This window comes from Tamandua tetradactyla, chromosome 13 (assembly GCF_023851605.1).
Source record: "Tamandua tetradactyla isolate mTamTet1 chromosome 13, mTamTet1.pri, whole genome shotgun sequence".
Classification (NCBI taxonomy): Eukaryota; Metazoa; Chordata; class Mammalia; order Pilosa; family Myrmecophagidae; genus Tamandua; species Tamandua tetradactyla.
The window spans coordinates 74,186,065-74,206,105 of NC_135339.1; the positions used below are offsets into that span (position 1 = coordinate 74,186,065).

The following is a 20,041-nucleotide window of genomic DNA, read 5'->3' on the forward strand; positions in this document are numbered from 1 at the left end:
AGACAATAAATCCCAGAACTCAAAATTCTGACTTTTACGTGATGTTGCTCCATAATAGGATGTCAAACAAACTGCTGACCATATTGAGTTAAAGTTTGAAAATTGACTTTGATGTGTTTACATGGGAACTTTTATGCTGTTTTCAGGAAAAGCATAATCAACAATTGATCCATAGACTCCCTAAGCATATATTAAACAAAAGTTGAGAAAGGCATTTGCAAGTATAAATAATAACTTATTTCAGGTATGTGACAAAGAATTATTTCATTTGTGTTAATAAGTGAATAGTTCTGGGGGGTATAAATAATGTTTTTAATTAAATACATGTTGCATATATCTGCACACAGGTAGATAATTCTTTAAAGTTGTGTGCTAGGTATTTGGGCCGTACATACTTGACAATGTAAAATGCATAAAGGTAATTAGGGCACCCCTATGTTTCCTGAGGACATTAAGCTCTTAATGCCCTCACAATGCTTTAAAAGAAATGATATTTGTATTGTTAATCTATCTACAAAGCTCTAAAACAAAAGCACACTATTTTGAAACATCTGATTTATAAGTTTTCTTCCTTTTCAGTAAGGCTTTTCCAATCTTAAAGGAAAATGTTCATTAATAGTGAACTCTTAAAGAGAACAGATATTAACTAAAATATAAAAAGTTTCAAACAAAATACCCATTCTCAAATTGCTTTAACTTTTGCCTATTTCTCACCCGGTCCTAAATTAGTCCTTCAAAATCCTGAAAGGTCACATCCGGGTTAACGTAAAGGATATATTCTGATTTATTTACAATCCCAAAAGGATTTATAGGTAATAAATGATATACTCAGCACAACTACATATGTCCTTTTACAACATAATGTAAGTAACAATCTCCCATAATAGGAGAAGGGAGAGAATAATAAAACAATGCATCTGGCTTGAAAGCTTTTCTAAATTATTAAACTTCTGCACTTAGCTATAAGTTTCAGGTGCAAGAACGTCCCTACAATAGGGGGAGCCCGCTGCTGCCTGAGAAAAGGAAGACCTGGCAGTGCTGAGAGAGGGGAGGAGAGATTGGGAAAGAGACTTTTGCCAATAGGAAGTTCACCCTTTGCTCCTCCTCCCTCCCCACAGGGTTCACCCAAGGTCGAGTGAAAAAAAAAAAGATCCCAGATGAGCTGGGCTTCTGCAAGGGATAGAAGGAGGAGGTCAAGCGCTGAGGTCAGACAAACCCCAGTTCAAACCCCCCACACGGCTGTGTGAGTTTGGATAAGTTAGTTAATTTCCATGCCTCAGTTTCCCCATTTGGAAAATGGGGATATTTGATGGCTCCTACCTCCCGGGTGGCTGGGAGGACTGGATAGCACATATGAAGGCCCCAACTGAGCCCAGTCAGTGATGGCTGCTGTCATTGGGTTAACCCTAGCACTAGCTGTTCTCAGAGCATCCTGCTGCCTCAGCGTCAAAACGAATATCCCCAAAGGACCCCGGGTTGGGGAACCCAGACCTCTGCAGGAGCTTAGGGTACCGAGCCCATAGGACTTCCGTCCTTCCCAGAAGGAACCCATGTCAAAGCGTGGCCTCCCCCGGCAGAGAACAATCCCGACCCTCACCCGGCACGAGCCCGGCCCTTTTCTCAGGGGGAACCCCAGAGCTCGGGGCACGAGGAGTAGGAGGACACGGACCGCCACGGCGGTCCTGCGGAGAAGGGCGACGACGCACCTGTCCTAGCTCTCCCGGAGCTCCCAGCACAAAGGAGCCTCCCGCAGCTCGCACCCGCCCCTGCCGCTCGCCCAGCAGCCGCTCCGGCTTCAGCTGCTGCAGCTACACGCAGTGCCAGCCTCTGCCGGGAGCCTGCAGAAATGTCGCGCCCTGGTGATGCAACCCGCGCGCTGGAGTGAGGTAGAGCGGGCCGCAGAGAGCACCCGCGAGGGCGGCCAGGGGGCGGGGCTCCGGGGGGCAGGGGCGGCCAGGGGGCGGGGCTCGGGGGGACTTACTGGCATTCCAAGTGTGTCCCTCTAAATGTAGGGCATGCACGCTAGCGAACGTCTGCGTGGCTAAGGGTGCTGCTTGAGTATCTAAACAAATACGGCCTAGGCATGGGACACATGGGAGAGAGAGGAGGAGTGGGGGTGCGGGGTGGGGATGTGTACCTAAATCTGCGCTGTACACTACGAACTGTGCTTTTCTGGGAGTTTGCATGGCTGCCAGATTCTGTTGGAATGTATGCGTGGGCCGTCTGGGTTTAGTTGCATGCATGTGTTCTGTCTTTTCATGAGATTTGTAATAACGATACAGAGTGTACTAGGGTCCGGGTGTGGGGGTTGTGAATGGCCACATTTTGTAATTTCTGTAAGAGTAGCTAAGTGGCCTTTCCCTTGGGGAGAAAAGTGAGGAATCAAAAAGTAAATAAATAAGGCTTGAAACACTGAATCCAAATTTCCCTACCTTAAGCCCTTAAAAGAACAGGGTGCACAGAGTGGTTCTGTCGTAATATTTGTCATGCCATTGGTTATCAACATCATTGGCAATTTAGAAGAAAAGAGATGACCTTTTACATGCACTCAAGCAACAAGCATTAAGCATGAACTAGACTCTGGGAATACAAAGATGATTAAGACACAGTACCTGCCTTCAAGCCTCTGCCACCAGTCCTTGTCCAACGGCACACACTGACCCTAATCCTGTCTGTTCAGTGCGAATCTTCATACCTGTCTATCCAATCAAAAACCATTGATATCTCCCCACAGTCCAAATCCCTTAGTCTGGCATGCAAGGCCTCCATAGGTAGGCCTCAACCTCTCACCCACTGTTCTCCAGCAGGAATCCTTCACTTCAACCTCTCTGATTGTCCCTTGTCAAGCATTGGACACTCATACTGCTAATTCTGCTCATGCAACTCTAAGTTCCATATTTCTTTCCTAAACAAATTCTCCAAGTCTTCCCTAATCTCTCCAACCCTCAATAATCACATCCTCCTGTGAAATCTCAAAGATGCATTATGGTACCACACCTTGGGTAGTTATCAATTTGTGTCAGTCCTGATGTTACCGACTTGTCTTAGATTCCTAGCTAACACCACAGTATCTTGATTATAGTAAGCCCTCAATAAATACTTGCTGAAGCTGGACAACAAGAAGAAAATCAAGAATTTCTTCCCTTGAACTTTCTACTTCTGTTTATAAATCCATCCCAAGATGCAGATGGGCTCTTTTAAAGCAACTCAAAACAGTAGGAGTGATTATTCGTATAAAAAAGATCTGGAGCTTCTTGAGGTCGAGGTCCTTTATTCAAATTCACACACACCATGATTCCAGGCACAAACCTAAGAGCTCAAGAACTGTTTGCTGAATAGAATAATGTAAATTCTAATGCCAAAACATCTCGGAATTTTGTACACAGATTAGTAGTCCCTGAGAAAAAGGTGGGAGGAAGAGGGAAGGAAGAAAATAGAGGAGAGCCCTAGTGAAGTCACTGCTAAAGAGAAAGTTGTAAGAAATGAAGTAGAGCTTCTCAGTAATTAATATAATCCCAATGAGAAAATTAGATTGTTTTAGAAAGTTCGTATGTGGGCGACTCTTCTGTAACACCCATTGCATAAGTGTAATTGCAACCTGTTGGGAATGTGGATTGCACAGCAAGATGTTTCAGGTTACTTAATGAGAATTGTTTTGGAAACAGGTGACACCATTGGCAATTTGTTTCATCATTAGAACACAAAATTTTTATAGTAATCCAGTCTCGCCAGCTAAGATGGAGTAATAGGGACTGAATTTACCCTCCTTCCCAAAACAAGTTTAAAAATAGGCAAAATATAGAAAGCATTGGTAGCAGTACAGGACATTGGCCTCTGGGTAGGGAAAACAAATGAAGTGAGTCCTATGATGGCCTCAGTTTACTGCCCAGGCTGTGAAAGAGGGATAATCCAGGAAGACTCTTTGAGTTAAGGAGATAGAAGTCAAGACAGCTACAGCTGCAAAGGAAGAGTACCAGAGAGACTAAAGCTGCACAGAGAATGTGCTCAGGAGGTCTGCAAAAGGTCTCACTCCAATTTGAAGTGAGGACTGATCAACATGTGCACGTGAGGAAACTACCCAATGCCAAGGTGAAAACCGCCCATAAGAAGCAGAGAGAACAGTCACTTAGGCATACAAAGAGGCAGGGAATTGTTCCTGTTCCTGCCAGCCAGAATGGAAAGGTACCCAGTAATCATACGGTAATACTGGCTGATCCTATCACCCAGACTGGGAGGACCTCACAGTCCACAGGGCACTGGGCAGGGGATTCAGAAGTTCTTACCTCAGGGGTAGACAAAATTAGCCCTAGAGTAAATGCTGCTCCAGTTCTGATGAACAAAGCTTAAAAGCCAGTCCCCAAAGGGTCATACTATTTGCAAGTAGTTTAACTGCATCCCAGAACAAAGCAAAATATCCAGCATCCTACAAGGTCAAATTCACAGTACTTGGCATACAATAAACAATTATCAGGCAGCATCTGTTACAGAGGATGACAAAGGTGACCAGCATTAGATATGACAGGGAAGATTCCAGGCCCACGCACCCCTCTCCCTCAAAAAAAGATAATCAGAGGGCCTCTCTAAAGAGGATGGAGGTGGGGGCAGCCAAACTGAGCTGGGGTATGAGAAAGAAAGATGAGGGAACACAGACAAATCCTTCTCAGGAAGAGGTAACAGTTTATGCCAAGGCCCTGAGAGAGGAAAGAGCTTGGCAGAGAGTGAGAACTGAAAAAAAACCCACTTCAGTGTGGGCTGAAGTGAAGTAAGAAGAGTGAGAGAGCAGGTGTTGCAAAGCCAGGAAGGGGCCAGATAAAGCAGGATTTTTTAAGCCCTAGTGAAGAGTTTGGAAAATTAAAAATAAAATTGTGGCATATCCCTGTACACAATCCCTGTAAAGATTAGAGAAACAAAGATGAATCAAAACTGAATCCCAGACCTATGAACTTGGACAGCCTAGAAGGAAGAGTAGGTGGGCAGTAATTCAGGACCTGTTGCATGCAGGGGCCTGCCGAGAGCAAATTACAGCAGAGAATCGAAGTGGGAGGAAAGTACATTTTGAAAGCTAGCCTGTATTGAGCACTTACTATGTGCCAAGCACTTTTCTAAATATTTTGCAGACATAATCTCAGGCAATCCTCTGCATTGGCGCAGTCAGGAAAATAAAGCCCATTCCAGGAAGTTCACTTGTGGGACTTTAATATGGGACTACTTAAGTTGTTGAAGAGCTAAAAGGGCAAAAGAGGACAGTGAAGCAGTTCCAAGATTAGCAGTACAAGATCACTTCCCTCCCTCCAGCTAAAGTCACAATGCGAAGTGTTAATAGAGCCTTGGAACCAGAGCCACCAAGGAGAGCTGGGGCTAAGAAGAAAGGGGTTACCCAGGGAGAGCTGAAACCACAGAGCTACCACTGCCGGATGCCACCTGAGAAAGAAGAGGAAACCCTGGCTTCTATCCTCTCTTTGACTTCTAATCGCCTGCCAGCCCCTTTCATTGGCTGAGTCAAACTACAAAGGAGCCTGGACAATGAGTTTGCAGAGGGCATATCCCACAGGATGGAGCAGAGAAAGTTGGGAACGGATCTGAAAGCCAATGGGCAAATGAGGGGCCCGTCCCTCCAACAGCCCCATGGACTAGGTCCTATTATTACCTCTATTTCTCCAATGGGGAGGATTAGGTGAACTAGTAAGTGATCTCTCTGATACTAGAGCCCAAGCCTGTAACTGATAAATTATACAACTAGTATCAGTGAGAACCTGGTGGTACTTTCATTTTGAAAATGGATTTGCTAATGTCCATTTACTTATTGGGTATTTTGAGATACAATGGAATAATGTATGTAAGATAATTATCATAGAGCCTGCAACATGATGAGAGCTTACTAAATGGTGGCCATGATTAAAAGGGTTGTTGGGATGTGCTAAGGAAGTGGCCGTGGTTCTTCAGGAACTCTCATCTCAGGGGCTGGACTGCCAGGGCCCTGTGCTTGGAAAGGCTAATCTTTGCAGGGATTCTAGGGACCCAAGAGTACATCCTATTCCTTTGAGCTTGAATCCTGACAAAGAATTTGCCCAAAAATCTTTGAAACTCATATGAACCTTACGGTAACTTTGTTCTGGGAAGAGTGTCTCTGTGTAAGTTAGGATAGGCTATGTTATGATACGGTGACAAACATCTCAGTCTTCAAACAACAAAATGTATCTCTTGTTTATGCTATATGTCAATTGCCAGTTAATATAAGGGGTCTACTCATAATAGTCATTGAGGGGCCCAGGCTGATGGAGGCTCCAATTTGATACACACTTTCTTAATTGCCAAGGTTATGTATTGGCTCATAACCCATACATCACTTCTGTTCATATTTCACTGGCTACAGCAAGTCATTTAAAGCAAGTGGGTGTAGAAGTGTAAGCATACTACATGCTTAATAAGAAAACTAAATATTTGTGAACAGCCCTAATGATGACCAGAACAGCCTCAGTGAAACTTCTCATTTGTCAAGGATAAAGCAAAGGTCCTAATCTGGAATAAAGAGGTTTAGGAGCTTCCATCAAGTCAGCCTAGCCTGCATGACATCATAAAAGCCTGTCTTTGTTGTACCCAGAATTGCATCTCTGAAGACATTTCTTTCAGGAAAAAGTTCTTTCCTTCCTAAATTTTGCATAACACCTCTGCCCTGAAATGGCTGTTGGCACTTGGCAGATATGACCTAAGATGATTCATGGAGTTGAGATGCTGGCAGAAAAGGACATCACTCTTCTGGAGGTGGAATCCTAATACGAGCTAGACTGTGAGTACCCAAACTTACCCAGAACTTTTTTACTGCTGTAAAAACTGACATCAGAGTATTGGATTGTTGAGGAAGGTCAAGATCTGTATATAGAGAGGAGGACTTTCCTTAACTTTCACAACCCCATGTCCTCCTGGGTTTCTTTCTTCCTCCTACAGTTTCTCTTGGCAGTGTTTGCTGACCTGAGGCTCTCTTCCAGTCTCACACCATGCTAAAGCAGACCAGGAACCTAGGGGTCATTCTTGACTTCTTCCCACATCTATGCTAAGGCTTACTTCTGTCAATTTTACTTTCCAAATATCTTTAAACCCATTATCCACTTATCCTCTGTACCTCTATATCCTAACCCTTCAGCACCATCTTACCTGGGAGGAATAACAACTTCCTACATGGTCTCTTCATGTCTACTCCTGCCACCTACTACCCTTCCCCAAAATTCCCCACACAACAGTCATAATAAATGTCTGAAAATTCAATACTGATCATGTCAAAATCCCCTAATCTCCCCCATCTCTCTGCCTCATTCCCACTCTGTTTAAAATCCATTCAATTATCCCTAACAGTTTTTAGGATAAAGTCTAAAATCTTCAACATGGCCTCTAAAGTCAGGCACCACCTACCCTTGCAAATCTCACCCCCTCATCTACTTTCACTTCCCCTTTTTCTTCCCAGCTTCAGCCACCCTGGATTTTTTAAGTTCCTCAAGAATGCCAGGCTCTGTCCTTCCCTTGCACTTGCTGTTTCCTTTGGCTGGAATTGCCTCCACTTGCCCCCCCACCCCCACCCCACTTCATCTCTCTAATTCATGCTTCAAAACTCAGCTCAAATGGCACCTCCTCATGAAAACCTTTATTGAGCCTTCAAGTGAAGTCAAGCCCTTTGTCGTATGCTTATTCCCCATGGGACTTATCACAATTATAATTAGGTACTTAATTGTAGAGTAAAGTCATTTAATATCTGCCTCTCCTCCTTAAATATCATTCTTGACTTCTCCCATCCCCTCCCTCTGCTTCCCTGGTACTTAACAGTGCCTTGTACACAGCAGATGTTCAATATCTATTTGTTGAATGTCTAAATACATGATGTCATTAATAAACTAATTAATTAAGGAGACTGGAAGTGCCTATTACAATGGTCAGTAGTCCTGAACAACGAGAGCTCTAGGAATAGATATATCCAAGGAAGAGCATGTGAACTGTAGAGCTTTGGGAGTCCGGGACATTAGGGGTCATGGGACAGGCATGTATCCAAGCTTGATAGAAAGGCGGGAGGCAGATTTCCATCCCTCCCGCTCCCTGGACCCGAATAGCGGAAGCAACATAAATACAAGGGAGAACGGGGCCCATATCTCTGGCAGTGACCAGCATAACAGTTCGGCGGGGTGGGGGGTGGGGGGGAATGTTCCGCCAGGGAACAGAGTGGCACAGATGAGAACAAGGCAAAGCAAAGGCTTGAAAGTAAAAAGTAAACACCCATATGCCCAATATACTAGAAGGAAGGAATTGAATATACTTTAAAGGGAAAGCTACACATGGCTAGAGACAGACTGACAGATCAATTTTTCTTTCCTCCCTTGGAATCAATCTTTATCAAAAAGGAAAGAATGTTTCTAAAAAGGACAAAGAGAAGGAGAACTACTTGGCATTTAGATTATTATTTTCCTAATGAATTAAACTAGAACCTCACTTTTTAAGTCTAATTTGAAGAAAGAGCAACAAAGTTTAACTAAAGTTCGTTTTTAGAATATTTAGAAAGAAATTTAGTTTTATTACTTTTAAGGGCTATAGAAACTCAAAGATTTTCGTTTGGAAAATTTATTTTCTTAAGTGTTCTATACATACCTCTTTAAGACTAACTCTTTAGCTTTTAAATCATAGATTTTTCTAAAGAAAATGGCATACTGACCCTGTTTCTAATTATCTGAATTACCTGTCTTTAGTAAAACCTGAGTGAGCACACTACAACAGAATGTAGTTTCAACCAAATCATTTATAATGGACAGTCATCCTCATTTTATTCCATAAAATTTTTGAAATTTCTTTTAAAAGATTATGTCCATATATGAAAGTCAATTATTTGGGAATATGTTTCCATATACCCCTATTTTTTGATACTATTGATTGGGCAGATTATTGATGCCAACCCTTCAGTCAATTAGGGGGACATATACCTCGCCTCATTCCTGTTATACATTCAATTCTTCTTGCAAAATGGTGAAATATTCTTCCCCTTTGTCAAATTGTTTTATGTTACTTTTTCCAGGACCTTTCAGTTCTGGTTTATTATACTTTCCCTCCATGAATCACTGAAACATAAATGTAAATTAAGCACAAGTACATGAATTGTAGGATTCCCATGATAGATTATACGTTAGATTAAACAAACGTTAACATCTATTGATGGTGTTTCTCTAGATCATTCATAAATTGAGTTCATAAGTGATAGTCCACATAAAATTTCCGATCATGGCTCTTTAAATATCATCTAGGTAAAGAGTGAATTGTATCTAAAGTCCCATTAATTGAGCAAAATCCTGGAATGAATGAAACTTTAACTTCCAAGTAATAAAGTGTAGTTGATTTTAAGCTCCGTAGAGTTGAGGCATGCAATATTGTTTTAGTTTCCTAGGCTGCTGAAAGCAGATACCATGAAATGAATTGGCTTTACAATGGGAATTTATTAGCTTTCAGTTTTGAAGCTGAGAATGATATCCAAATTAAGGCATCATCAAGGCAGTGTTTTCTGCTTAAAGACTGCCTGCTAGTAATCCTTACATCCTCTGCCACATGGCAAGGAACATGGCAGCATCTGCTGATCTTTTCCTTCTTTTCTGAGAGTTTTGTTGCTTTCAGCTTCTTGCTTCCATAGCTTTCTCTCTCTCTCTTTCTTTGTATGCATTCTATTTATAAAAGAATGAGTCCTCTTCCAGTAAGAGGATTAAGACCCATCCCAAATGAGGTGGATCACATCTTAGCTGAAGTAGCCTCATCAAAAGTCTTACTTACAATAGGTCCATACTCATAGGAATGGATTAAATTTAAGAACTTGACTTTTTGGGATACATGCAGCTTCAAACCACCACACTTATGTACACAGTGTGAATTTTTTTAGTAGTAAAAACAATAAAATAACCTACTTGTTCAGTAACTCCATTTTATAAATTATAGTGGCTCTTAGCCAAATTCTAATTAAGCAGAGAGGTCAGCTAGCTCTCCTCTGCAAATGATCTGCTAAACTCCTTATTTACAAAACCAGAGATGGCAAATATAGGAAGCCTGTTATTAATTAGGCATATGCTTCAATATTACAGCATGGCCACCATTTAGACACATACAAAGTGATAATTATTCTGAATTACTATTTAGTTAGACAAAGTACATTGTCCAGGATTGTTCGTGGTCTTGGGATGTTGAGCATAAACTCAATCTATGGTTTTACTATTGCATACCTCAGTTTCCTCATCTGTAAAACAGGGCTAATAGTAGTAACTATGTTATAGGATTGTTATAAGGATTAAAAATTGTCTTAGTTTCCTGGCTGCTAAAACACATACCAAGCAATGGGTTGGCTTAACCTATGGGGAATTTATCAGCTCGTGGTTTTGAGGTTAGGAAAAGTCCAAAATCAAGGCATCAGCAAAGTGATGCTTTCTGTCTGAAGACAGTGACATTCAGGGCTGACTGCTGGTGATCCTTGCATCCTTGGCTTTTCTATTATGTGGCAGTGTCCTCTACTTTCTCTGTCAGATTCCATTGACCTCCCTTCTCCTCCATGTGGTTTTCTCTCACTGTTACTCAGTTTCTTCTGTAAGCTGGATTAAGACCCATCCTGTTTCAGCTGAAATTTAGGGAAGAAATTTGAATTGAAATTTGAAAGAAATTTAGTTTTATTGCTTTTGAGGGCACATAGAAACTCAAAGATTTTCTTTTGGAAAATTTATTTTCTTAGATGTTCTATACATACCTCTTTATAACTAACTGTTGTTAGCTTTTAAATTATAGATTTTTCTAAAGAAAATAGCATACTAACCCTGTTTCTAATTATCTAAATTACCTGGCTTTAACAAAACCTGAGTGAGCACAATACAAAAACTAAACTAAACACCTTCAAAGGGTTCTATTTACAATGGGTTCATACCCACAAGAGTGGACTGAGATTAAGAACATATTTCTCTCTTGGGTACATAATTCAACCTACTACCACAAGAGTTATAATCTATAAAGTACACAAACAGTGCCTGGCACATAGCGGGTACTATTTTACATTGGCAGGTAGCATGGTCTTCCTAGGAAAATGTCTAGTCCTCCGAAAGGAAGGTTTCATTTGATCCAAGCATAAATCCCCCTTGTTTGCCCAGATCATAAACTTATGAATTTGGTACTATAGAATTTCAGGCTTAACTGCTCCCACCATCACCACACCTGCCCCCAGCATGTTCTAACTGTCCTGTTGATTGAGTCAGTAATGTCTTTCAAGCAGTAGTTTTTAACTCCTGGAGTCAGGGTATACTTTGAGAATCTGATGAAATCCCAGACTTTTTCTGTACATATAAAAGCTTATATTCAATTTTAAGGGGTTCATAACCTCTCTCCAAGGTCATTCATGGACCCCAGATTAAGAATCAGTGTTCTTAGCCAAAAACTAAAGGACGAATACTGTATGGGTTCACTGATATGAACCAACATTAGTGAATAAACTTGGAATATGTCGTTGGTAACAGAGACCATCAGGAGATAGAAATAAGGTAAGATAGTGGGTAATTGGAGCTGAAGGGATACAGACTGTGCAACAGGACTGGATACAAAAACTCAGAAATGGAAAGCACAATACTACCTAACTGTAATGTAATTATGTTAAAACACTGAATGGAGCTGCATGTGAGAATGATAGAGGGAGGAGGGCTGGGGACATAAATGAAATCAGAAAGAAAGATAGATGTTAAAGATCGAGATGGTATAATCTAGGAATGCCTAGAGTGTATAATAATAGTGAAATGTACAATGTACAAATTTTAAAAATGTTTTTGCATGAGGAAGAACAAAGGAATGTCATTATTGCAGGGTGCTGAAAATAGATGATAATACTTTAAAATGTCACCTTATGTATGAGACTAAAGCAAAAAATGTTTATTTGTTACAAAATTTAGATTTTGACTAGAGCATTTCCTAATATAACTCATGTAGATAGTTTGATTGAATGTCATAAGTGCTTGGAATCTCAGGTAGCACATGAGATTTTGTTGGTTTGTCCAGAGTGATGCCCCGATGAATCCAAGAATGATTTAATCAGTGACTAGAAAAGTATTTGCAAGCCCCCTTTGGGGAATGGTGAGAGTGGGGAGAAATTCAACTTCCCCAAGTTGAATTCTTGATATTCTCACAAGCAGTGTAGACAACCAAAACTATAGGCTGAGCCCCCAGTCTTGGGGTTTGTTCACATGAAACTTAACCCCACAGAGGATAGGTCAAGTCTACTTAAAATTTAGGCCTAAGAGTCACCCCCAAGAGAGCCTCTTTTGTTGCTCAGATGTGGCCTCTCTCTCCAGCCAACACGACGAGCAGTCTCACCACCCTCCCCCTTCTGTGTGGGACATGACTCCCAGGGGTGTGGACCTTCCTGGCAATGTGGGACAGAGATCCTGGAATGAGCTGAGACTCAGCATCAAGGGACTGAGAAAAACCCTAGAATGAACTGAGAATTAACATCAAGGGATTGAGAGAACCTTCTCGACCAAAAGGGGGAGAGTGAAATGAGACTAAGTGTCAATGGCTGAGAGATTCCAAACAGAGTTGAGAGGTTATCCTGGAGGTTATTCTTACGCATTAAGTAGATATCAACTTGTTGTTCAAGATGTAGTGGAGAGGCTGGAGGGAATTGCCTGAAAATGTAGTGCTGTGTTCCAGTAGCCATGTTTCTTGATGATGATTGAACAATTATATAGCTTTCACAATGAGACTCTGTGAATGTGAAAACCTTATGTCTGATGCTCCTTTTAGCTACTATATCAACAGAAGAGTAGAATATATGGAATAAAAATAAATAATAGGGGGAACAAATGTTAAAATAAATTCAGTTTGAAATAGTGGTAAATGAAAGCAAGGGGTAAGGGGTATGGTATGTATAGTTTTTTTTTCTCTATTATCATTTTATTTCTTTTTCTGTTGTCCTTTTATTTCTTTTTCTAAATCGATGCAAATGTACTAAGAAATGATGAATATGTAACTATGTGATGATATTAAGAATTACTGATTGTATATGTAGAATGGAATGATATCTAAATGTTTTGTTTGTTTTTTTTTAATTAATAAAAAAAGTTAAAAAAAAAAAAAAAGAAGCGGTGTTCAAAAGCATGATTTGGAAGATAGCCACATTTGGACCTTTTTTTTTTTAACAATGTCTAAAGCCAGTCAAGATTTGTACATTGTAAGGGAATATTGGCTACTATTAGTGAGGTAGGTGCTTACCAATAAAGAGCTTTGTGGTTAAAAAAAAAAAAAAAAAAGATGATCAAGAAGATGATGAAGAAAAAAGAGCAAGAAGTGGAGGAGGAGAAAAAGGAGGTGGAGAAGAAGGAGTCATCATTGTCATCCAAAACAGATAAAGGTAGGTAAGCCAAAAGTATACTTTTACCTTTAAATGAGCCAAGTATGTGGCAGTGCTTTGAAACTCTCAAGGACTATATGACTGTTAGTATTAGCTACTCTGGAAGCAGTTAGAGTAACCGATTGTATCTAAAGCCTTCTTTTCAACCTCAAACAGCTAAAATACTATCATGGGGGCTCTTCACGCCTGTTCAATGGTCCAGACATAAAAGAAATGCTAATTAAGGGACCTGAGCTATGAATTCTGAGTGACTCTAGGGACAAAATGATTATCTGGTGGTCTTATGTTGCTGAAAATATATTAGAGGGTTTTAAGATTACATAAACTGATTTCCACTCTAAGTGCTCCACCTGGAGAAGCATTGAAATTCTCCTGATAAGAATGCTCTCAAAGAGGTAATGGCCTTGGTCAGAAGTTCTTTCAGGTGAGTTAGGGGCACTGAAAGGAGAAAAGCCCAAGTGAGGTAACTGGGTCCAGCCAAGGCAGCATGAATGGCTTGTTCCAGCTAGAGCTGCCATTTCAACAAGGTCTCACATGGGTCCCTGCTCACCTCCTGTCTCCAAAAATCACCAGTGCTAGAGTCTAAAGAGAAAGGATAATAGCCCTAATATCATAGACAGAGGCCGGACCTGGTCCACATCTTCCCCATCCATGGTCCTAAAAATTAAGGATCTTCTCAAAGCCTAAAGCTCCTACTGCTTACCTCTCCTCCCTCATCCCCTACCATTCTCCCCTTACTTCTTCCCTCTGCTTCAGTCCCTCTCTCTGTTCCAGGACCATCTCAAGGTCATCCCTGGCTCTGGACCTCCATATTTATTGTCCCCTCTGCCAGGAAAATTCCTTCTCCAGATGTTTGCATGGATGACTCATTCTTATTTTTAAGTCTTGGCTCAGCTAGCAACGTTCTGTGCCCTGCCTTGTCATCTTCTATATTGCCTTATTTTATTTTATTTATAGCACTTATCACTGTCTGGAAATAATCTACTGATTTATTTGTTCTCTTGATTATTGTCTAACTTCTCCTATTAGAATGTGAACTCCATGAAAGCAGGGACCTTCCATGTCTTGATCACTGCTGTAGCCCCCACAGGCTTAGCACAGAGAAAGCACTAAATGCATACTTGCTGTTGAATAAATGAATGAATGGTCATCATAATAGCTGAGCATTTATTCTTCGTGAGTTACAGGGCTGTCAGTTCTTACAAAGGCTTGCTCACTCAGTTCTCACAGCAACCCTCCAAGCAGGTATTATTACTCCATGGTACAGATTAGGTTTCACAGGGAGGTTATGCAGTCTTTCCAATGTCACAGCAAGCAAGTAACCAAGACAATATTTGAACACAGGCATATTTGCCTCCAGTGCTCATGCCCAAAGTTGGGAGTTGTTTAAAGGTAGAGAGAGCAAATATTTTAGGCTCTGTGGCCATACAGTCTGTATTGCAACTACTCCACCCTGCTGTTATAGTGCAAAAGCAATCACAGACAATACCTAAACAAATGGGCATGGCTGTGTGCCGACAGAACTTTATCTATAAAACAGGTATCGGCTACAGTTTGCAGATCCCACCTCTGAGTCATCTATGCTAGGCTAGAAGAGGATAAAAAAAATAAAGGGGAGAGAGAGCAGAAGAAAAGCATTAAAATATAGGTTCAGCTTGCATGAAACACATAAGAAAGACAGCAAGTGGCTAAAATGTTAAATTTAAAAAGGCAAAATAGGGGGTAGGGTTCTGGTAGGAATTATGGCTACTGATTCAACTTCTTGACTGAATTAAAACCATTACTTAAGACTACAGTAGAGTTTAATTCAAATAAGTCACTCCCTTTTAACTAAGGCTCCATTCATATTGTAATTACACCTGATTTCACATGCCAACACCCTAATAGACCCGCATAAACTTCTCTCTCAAATAGGACCCAAATAGTCAATATTGAAGGAAAAAGTAGATTGGGTCACTCTGACTGTTAAAGCTTCCTCTTGCAACCACTGAGCCTGAAAACTTCAGTCTTTCCTTCTCAGGCCAACTTATGAGCTATTGGTCTGAGTCAAAAGACAACAGCTAAATCACAGGGTCTGAGGCAGCCCAGAGAAATCTCTTGTAGCCCCTTTTAGAAGGTGGACATTATTCGTTCTCAGTTGTTTAGTAATTCAAAGTGGCTCTTGAGACTGAATAAAGCAAAATAGAAATTCACCAGTCCCTTGGGGCTGGGCTGGGAGGCAAGGGCTGAATTCTGAGAAGGTGGGAGACCAAGGGACAAAGGAAATGGTTTCTGTAGTGCTCAGCTGTGCATAAGTAATGGAGCTTTGGGGGCAAAGCCTCCTCCTCCTTGCTGCACTCTCCTTTGAGAGTGTCACGGAGTTTATATTCTGTGTGTGCATGTATGTGTGAGAGAGAGAGAGAAAGAGAGAGAATGTGTGTGTCATGAGAGAGCATGTATGTGTGTAAGAAAGAATGTGTGAGTGCAGTGTGTAGTGAATGTGTGTGAGAGAGCATGTAAGTGTGAGAGAAAATGCATGTGTGACTGTGTGAGAGAGAGAAAGTGTGTATGTGTGTACATGACAGAAGAAGAATTTTTCTGTCTTCATATGGAAGCCAGAGAGAGAGAATGAGTGAGTGAGTGAGTGATGGTAAAACACTCAGCCTCCTTTTCCTGCCCCATCTAACCAAGATGAAAAGTGAGAAAATCCCTTCCCTTCCCTGGGGTAGCCCTAGACAGTTAGAAACATATTAAACAAAATATTCACTTCTCTTTCACCCTGAAAAAAAGAGTCCCATGGGAAACAGCCTCCAAGACAGATTCCCTCTGCAAACACCTCACCATTTTTAAACCAATAGGGTTTTTCCCCTCAATTTGTATACAATTTTGTAAATCTGGATTTAAATGCTCGAGCAGGAAAGCAGCCCCGGGGGGTCGCACCAGCATCTGACTAGAACCTAGAGATATGGGGCCTTTCCCTGATCCGCCATTACCCCCAAACGAGGTCCTGGGCAGCCTTCCCCTCTCTGAACCTTGGGCTCCTCATCAGTAACAGAATGAGGCAACCTCATGCCTTTTCATCCACCCAAACTTCCATCTTTTTGTTGTCAGTTTAATATTCATTGTTTATAATTAATATTTAAGATGATGCATATGATTGATAAAAATGAATTTCTGATTGAGCACTTAGTACATGCCAGGACTGTTCTGTGTGCTCTCTGTGCATTCTATTTAATTCTCACCACATCTCTATGACACAGGGGTGCTTTTGATCCCTGAATTTTCAGATATGACAGCTGAAGTTCAGAAGGGTGACATAGATTTCCAAGGTCACAGTGGGTGTAAGTGACAGAGCTGGGGTTTGAAAAGGCCCCCCCTTTTTTTCCAGAAGAGCACTGTCTTTGCTGTGAAACTCAGAGTTCTGATCTGATCACTACACCAGGATGTCTCCTACCATGTCAGGCTAACAAACACCAAGGTATTTTCCACATGGGAAGTGGTGCAGCAGCTGCCAGGGACGTCCAGGGCAGGGTCTTTGTCCGTGAGACACTTAGAACCCAGGGGAGCTAATAAAACCCATGATTGGATCATTGTACCAAAAGGAACAGTGCTGGTAATGTACAAGTAGAAGTTCCCTTGTCCACAATTCCGCATTGACATTTGTCGATGTCTGGAGACATTTTTTATTTCTCCAGCTGAAGAGAGGGGTACTACTAGCATGTAGTGAGTAGAGGCCAGGATACTGCTAAACATCTAGAGCACACGGCACAGCCCCATGACAAAGATTTATTTGGACCATAATGTCAATTGCACTGAGACTGAGAAACATCTCATCCAACATCTCATTGTACAGATGAAGAAACCAAGATCCAGAGACATAAGTCCACTTGCCAGGGCTACAGAGATGATTGATAGCAAAGCCATGATGAGAAACATCCCTTGAAGCTCTCTACGGTATTCTTGCTACTGCCTCAAGCTGCTAACCAGCCAGAGGGCTGTCTACTGCAAAAGGAACGGGTTCAGTGGGACTGTGTTGGCATAATAGCCCATACATGTCAAGCATAATTACATAAGCTCAAGTGAATCAAGATTGTTGTTCCTTGGATTGGATTATCCCCTGAATAAGCAGCCAGGGTCCCAGATGTGAGGAACTAGGAGACGCTTTATTGCCCACCAGCCTCATCCTCCCACTCCTTACTTTGCTTAGGATTGCAAACCAAGCAATTATCAAGTTAAAGAAAGAACTTTCTTCCAATAGCGAAATAAGCAAGTTAACAAGATTAATTAATTCAGTACTCCTATTAGGTCTAGGTGGAAACTACCAGAAACTGAGTCTCTCCAAAATGTATTTATCATCATTATCATTATGATCATTTTTTGTTTTCTCACTGTGTGCCAAGGGCTGAATTGGGTCCCTTGGGAGAGCTGGACAGAGGGAGAAGAGGGTGTCTACAATTATCATGCAGAAGTTATATCCTTGACCTCAATCCAAACACAAAAGTGTCCTTTGAAGTTGCCCTCCCAGAGCAAAGACAAAATTGCAAACACAGGCAAAACAAAACCGTCCATACAGCTAAATCTCTAAGCCTAGCACGACTCACTTAATCAAAATGACCTTTTAACTCAAAAACATTCCACTACAGCCCAGAAACTTGGACTTTACCACTTGTATGATTGGGAGTTGACTTGCCTGAGGGCAAGCTTCTTGGGGAACTTCAACGCCCTGGACCATATTAAAAATGGCAGGGTAATTATATGCAATATGGGACTTCATTTAGCCAGAGCAGATCTTTTAACGAGGAGGATCCCCTAAACTGGCTAGACACAGGACCCCTAAAATTACCCTAAGTCAGGATACTGGCATCTTCTGCAGCTGCCTCTACACTACATCGAAGTGAATGCTGGAGATCAGGTTAACACACCTCTGAAGATCAACGTTTCTCTTGAAATATCAATGAAAAATTAAACATCCTGATAACAGTGGGTACTAATGGCTTTTATTTCCATTGCAACTGCTCTCTGAGATGGATAATTCCCCTTTAGATTTTCATGAGTTTGGCCCAGAAAGTGGATACTCAAGGCATTAAACATACAGAAGTCTGGGAGGCTAAGAAAAGAGTACTTTCTATTTAAAGGATTTGGCTGCCACAGCCAGCCAAGTGTCTTGGGGAAATGAGTGGAATTTGAATATACCAGCTCTGCCACTCTGCTACTGATTGGGAAATCAGAAAAGAAGAAAGACACCCCAAGGGCTCCTCCATGGGTTTGGGGCATTAGTGTTAACTTCAGAGATGTGGCTTGTTGGGCAATGCTCCCCAAACTTGGAGCTAAAATAGTGAAGGAATGCTAACTTTTTAAAATGCCCCATTACAGTATTAAAACTGAAATAAAATAAATTGGCATTGTCCAAACACTATAACTTGATAAAATAAAGAATATTTTTAAAATCAAACAAGTAAAAAAGAGAAACTCTCAGAATAAAGGGGGCAGTTGCTCTAATTGAATACACTGTACTGTATTAAAGGCTCGCTACTTTGTCCTCAGTTCTTTTATGTCACCCCAAACTGGAAAAAGCCATCCCAGACCAGCACCATCTGTAGACAGGCAAGTGGGAACCATGAGTGTTAAGAAACCATTGGAGCTCCCTGAAGGAGAACTACCTTTGATACAGTTTGAATGGAGGAGGTATTCTAGGGCAAGGGCAGATCAAGTGAGAGGTGGGGGGCAGGAGTTACCCTGTGAATACTCTGGACTCGTCTATGGTTGCCCTTTCTACGCTGTATGCCACACTGAATTGCCTGTTTAATTACCTGGCTCTTCTACCAGGTTGTGAGTTCCTTAAGAACAGTAACTGTGCCTTGTTGCCCAGGATCACAGAGCTCATTAGTTGTGGGGCTGGGATGGTGGTATAACAAGGGGGCCTTCAAAGGAGAGCAGCAAATCCCCAGGGATACACAGCACCATGCAATCAGGATTAGAGGACACATTTTCTGTGATCTAAGCATGCATACCATTCTTCCTGGTGCTTATTCAGAGTGGATGGAGGCTCCCAGCCTCCCTCTGCGCCCTAGTCCCCCACTCTCTACGCCCAGCAGAAGGCTCCCTTTGAGCATCATCCCAACAGATAATTAAAATCTGCCCCATGGGACGTTTGCTGGAGGTCAGGGCTGCTGCTGCTGCCCTGGTGAGGTGCCAAGGGACTGCTCAGCTCCTCTCCTGTGGTCCCTGAGGATATCTGATCAGGGAGCACAGCTGGGGGTGGGGAGAAGGCAGACCTGCCTGCTACCCCTTAGTGCCCCTGGCTTTCCCGTGGACAAGTCCTAGAAGAGCTCTGAGTCCCAAGATTTTTTATTTTCTCAGGCTCTTGCTCTTCATAGTCATTTTTTGGAATTGACTTTAAAAAATAAATAAATAAAAGCCATCATCAACACAGTACTGGCAGCTCCCAGGGTTAAGCTCGTGGCAACCATGTCTTCCAGCAAATATACTTGTAGCTGGCAGAGCAAGGCCAGCCCATGGGACATGAATGTCACTTTCTTTCAAGACTCATTTTGGGTAGTTTTTTGATCAGCCTGATTTCTAGCAGGATCTTGAAGCCAAATACACAAAGTCAGCCTTAGTCCCACAGGATACCAGCTGTGTGCCAAATCCAAGGCGCGATAAGCAAGTGCA

At 41.8% G+C, this 20,041-nt stretch overlaps 2 protein-coding genes across 11 annotated transcripts in view; one reads left to right on the forward strand and one right to left on the reverse strand.

The window, feature by feature from the left end:
- Positions 1–20,041, reverse strand: part of GPAM (glycerol-3-phosphate acyltransferase, mitochondrial) — a 74,001-nt gene that overhangs the window by 36,549 nt on the left and 17,411 nt on the right. The window contains exon 1 of one of the 4 annotated variants that reach the window (XM_077126019.1): positions 1,982–2,064. The exons of 2 other annotated variants lie outside the window; for them this stretch is intronic. The gene's annotated coding sequence lies outside the window, so the exon portion shown is untranslated. Of the gene's footprint in view, positions 1–1,706; positions 1,884–1,981; positions 2,065–20,041 lie in introns of those variants that run through there. One more of the 4 variants, XM_077126018.1, reaches the window with a different exon arrangement.
- The window catches only part of TECTB (tectorin beta), a 114,042-nt gene continuing 96,883 nt past the window's right edge, over positions 2,883–20,041 (forward strand). For all 7 annotated transcript variants that reach the window (XM_077126023.1, XM_077126025.1, XM_077126022.1 and 4 more), the window contains exon 1: positions 2,883–6,787. The gene's annotated coding sequence lies outside the window, so the exon portion shown is untranslated. The remainder of the gene's footprint in view (positions 6,788–20,041) is intronic.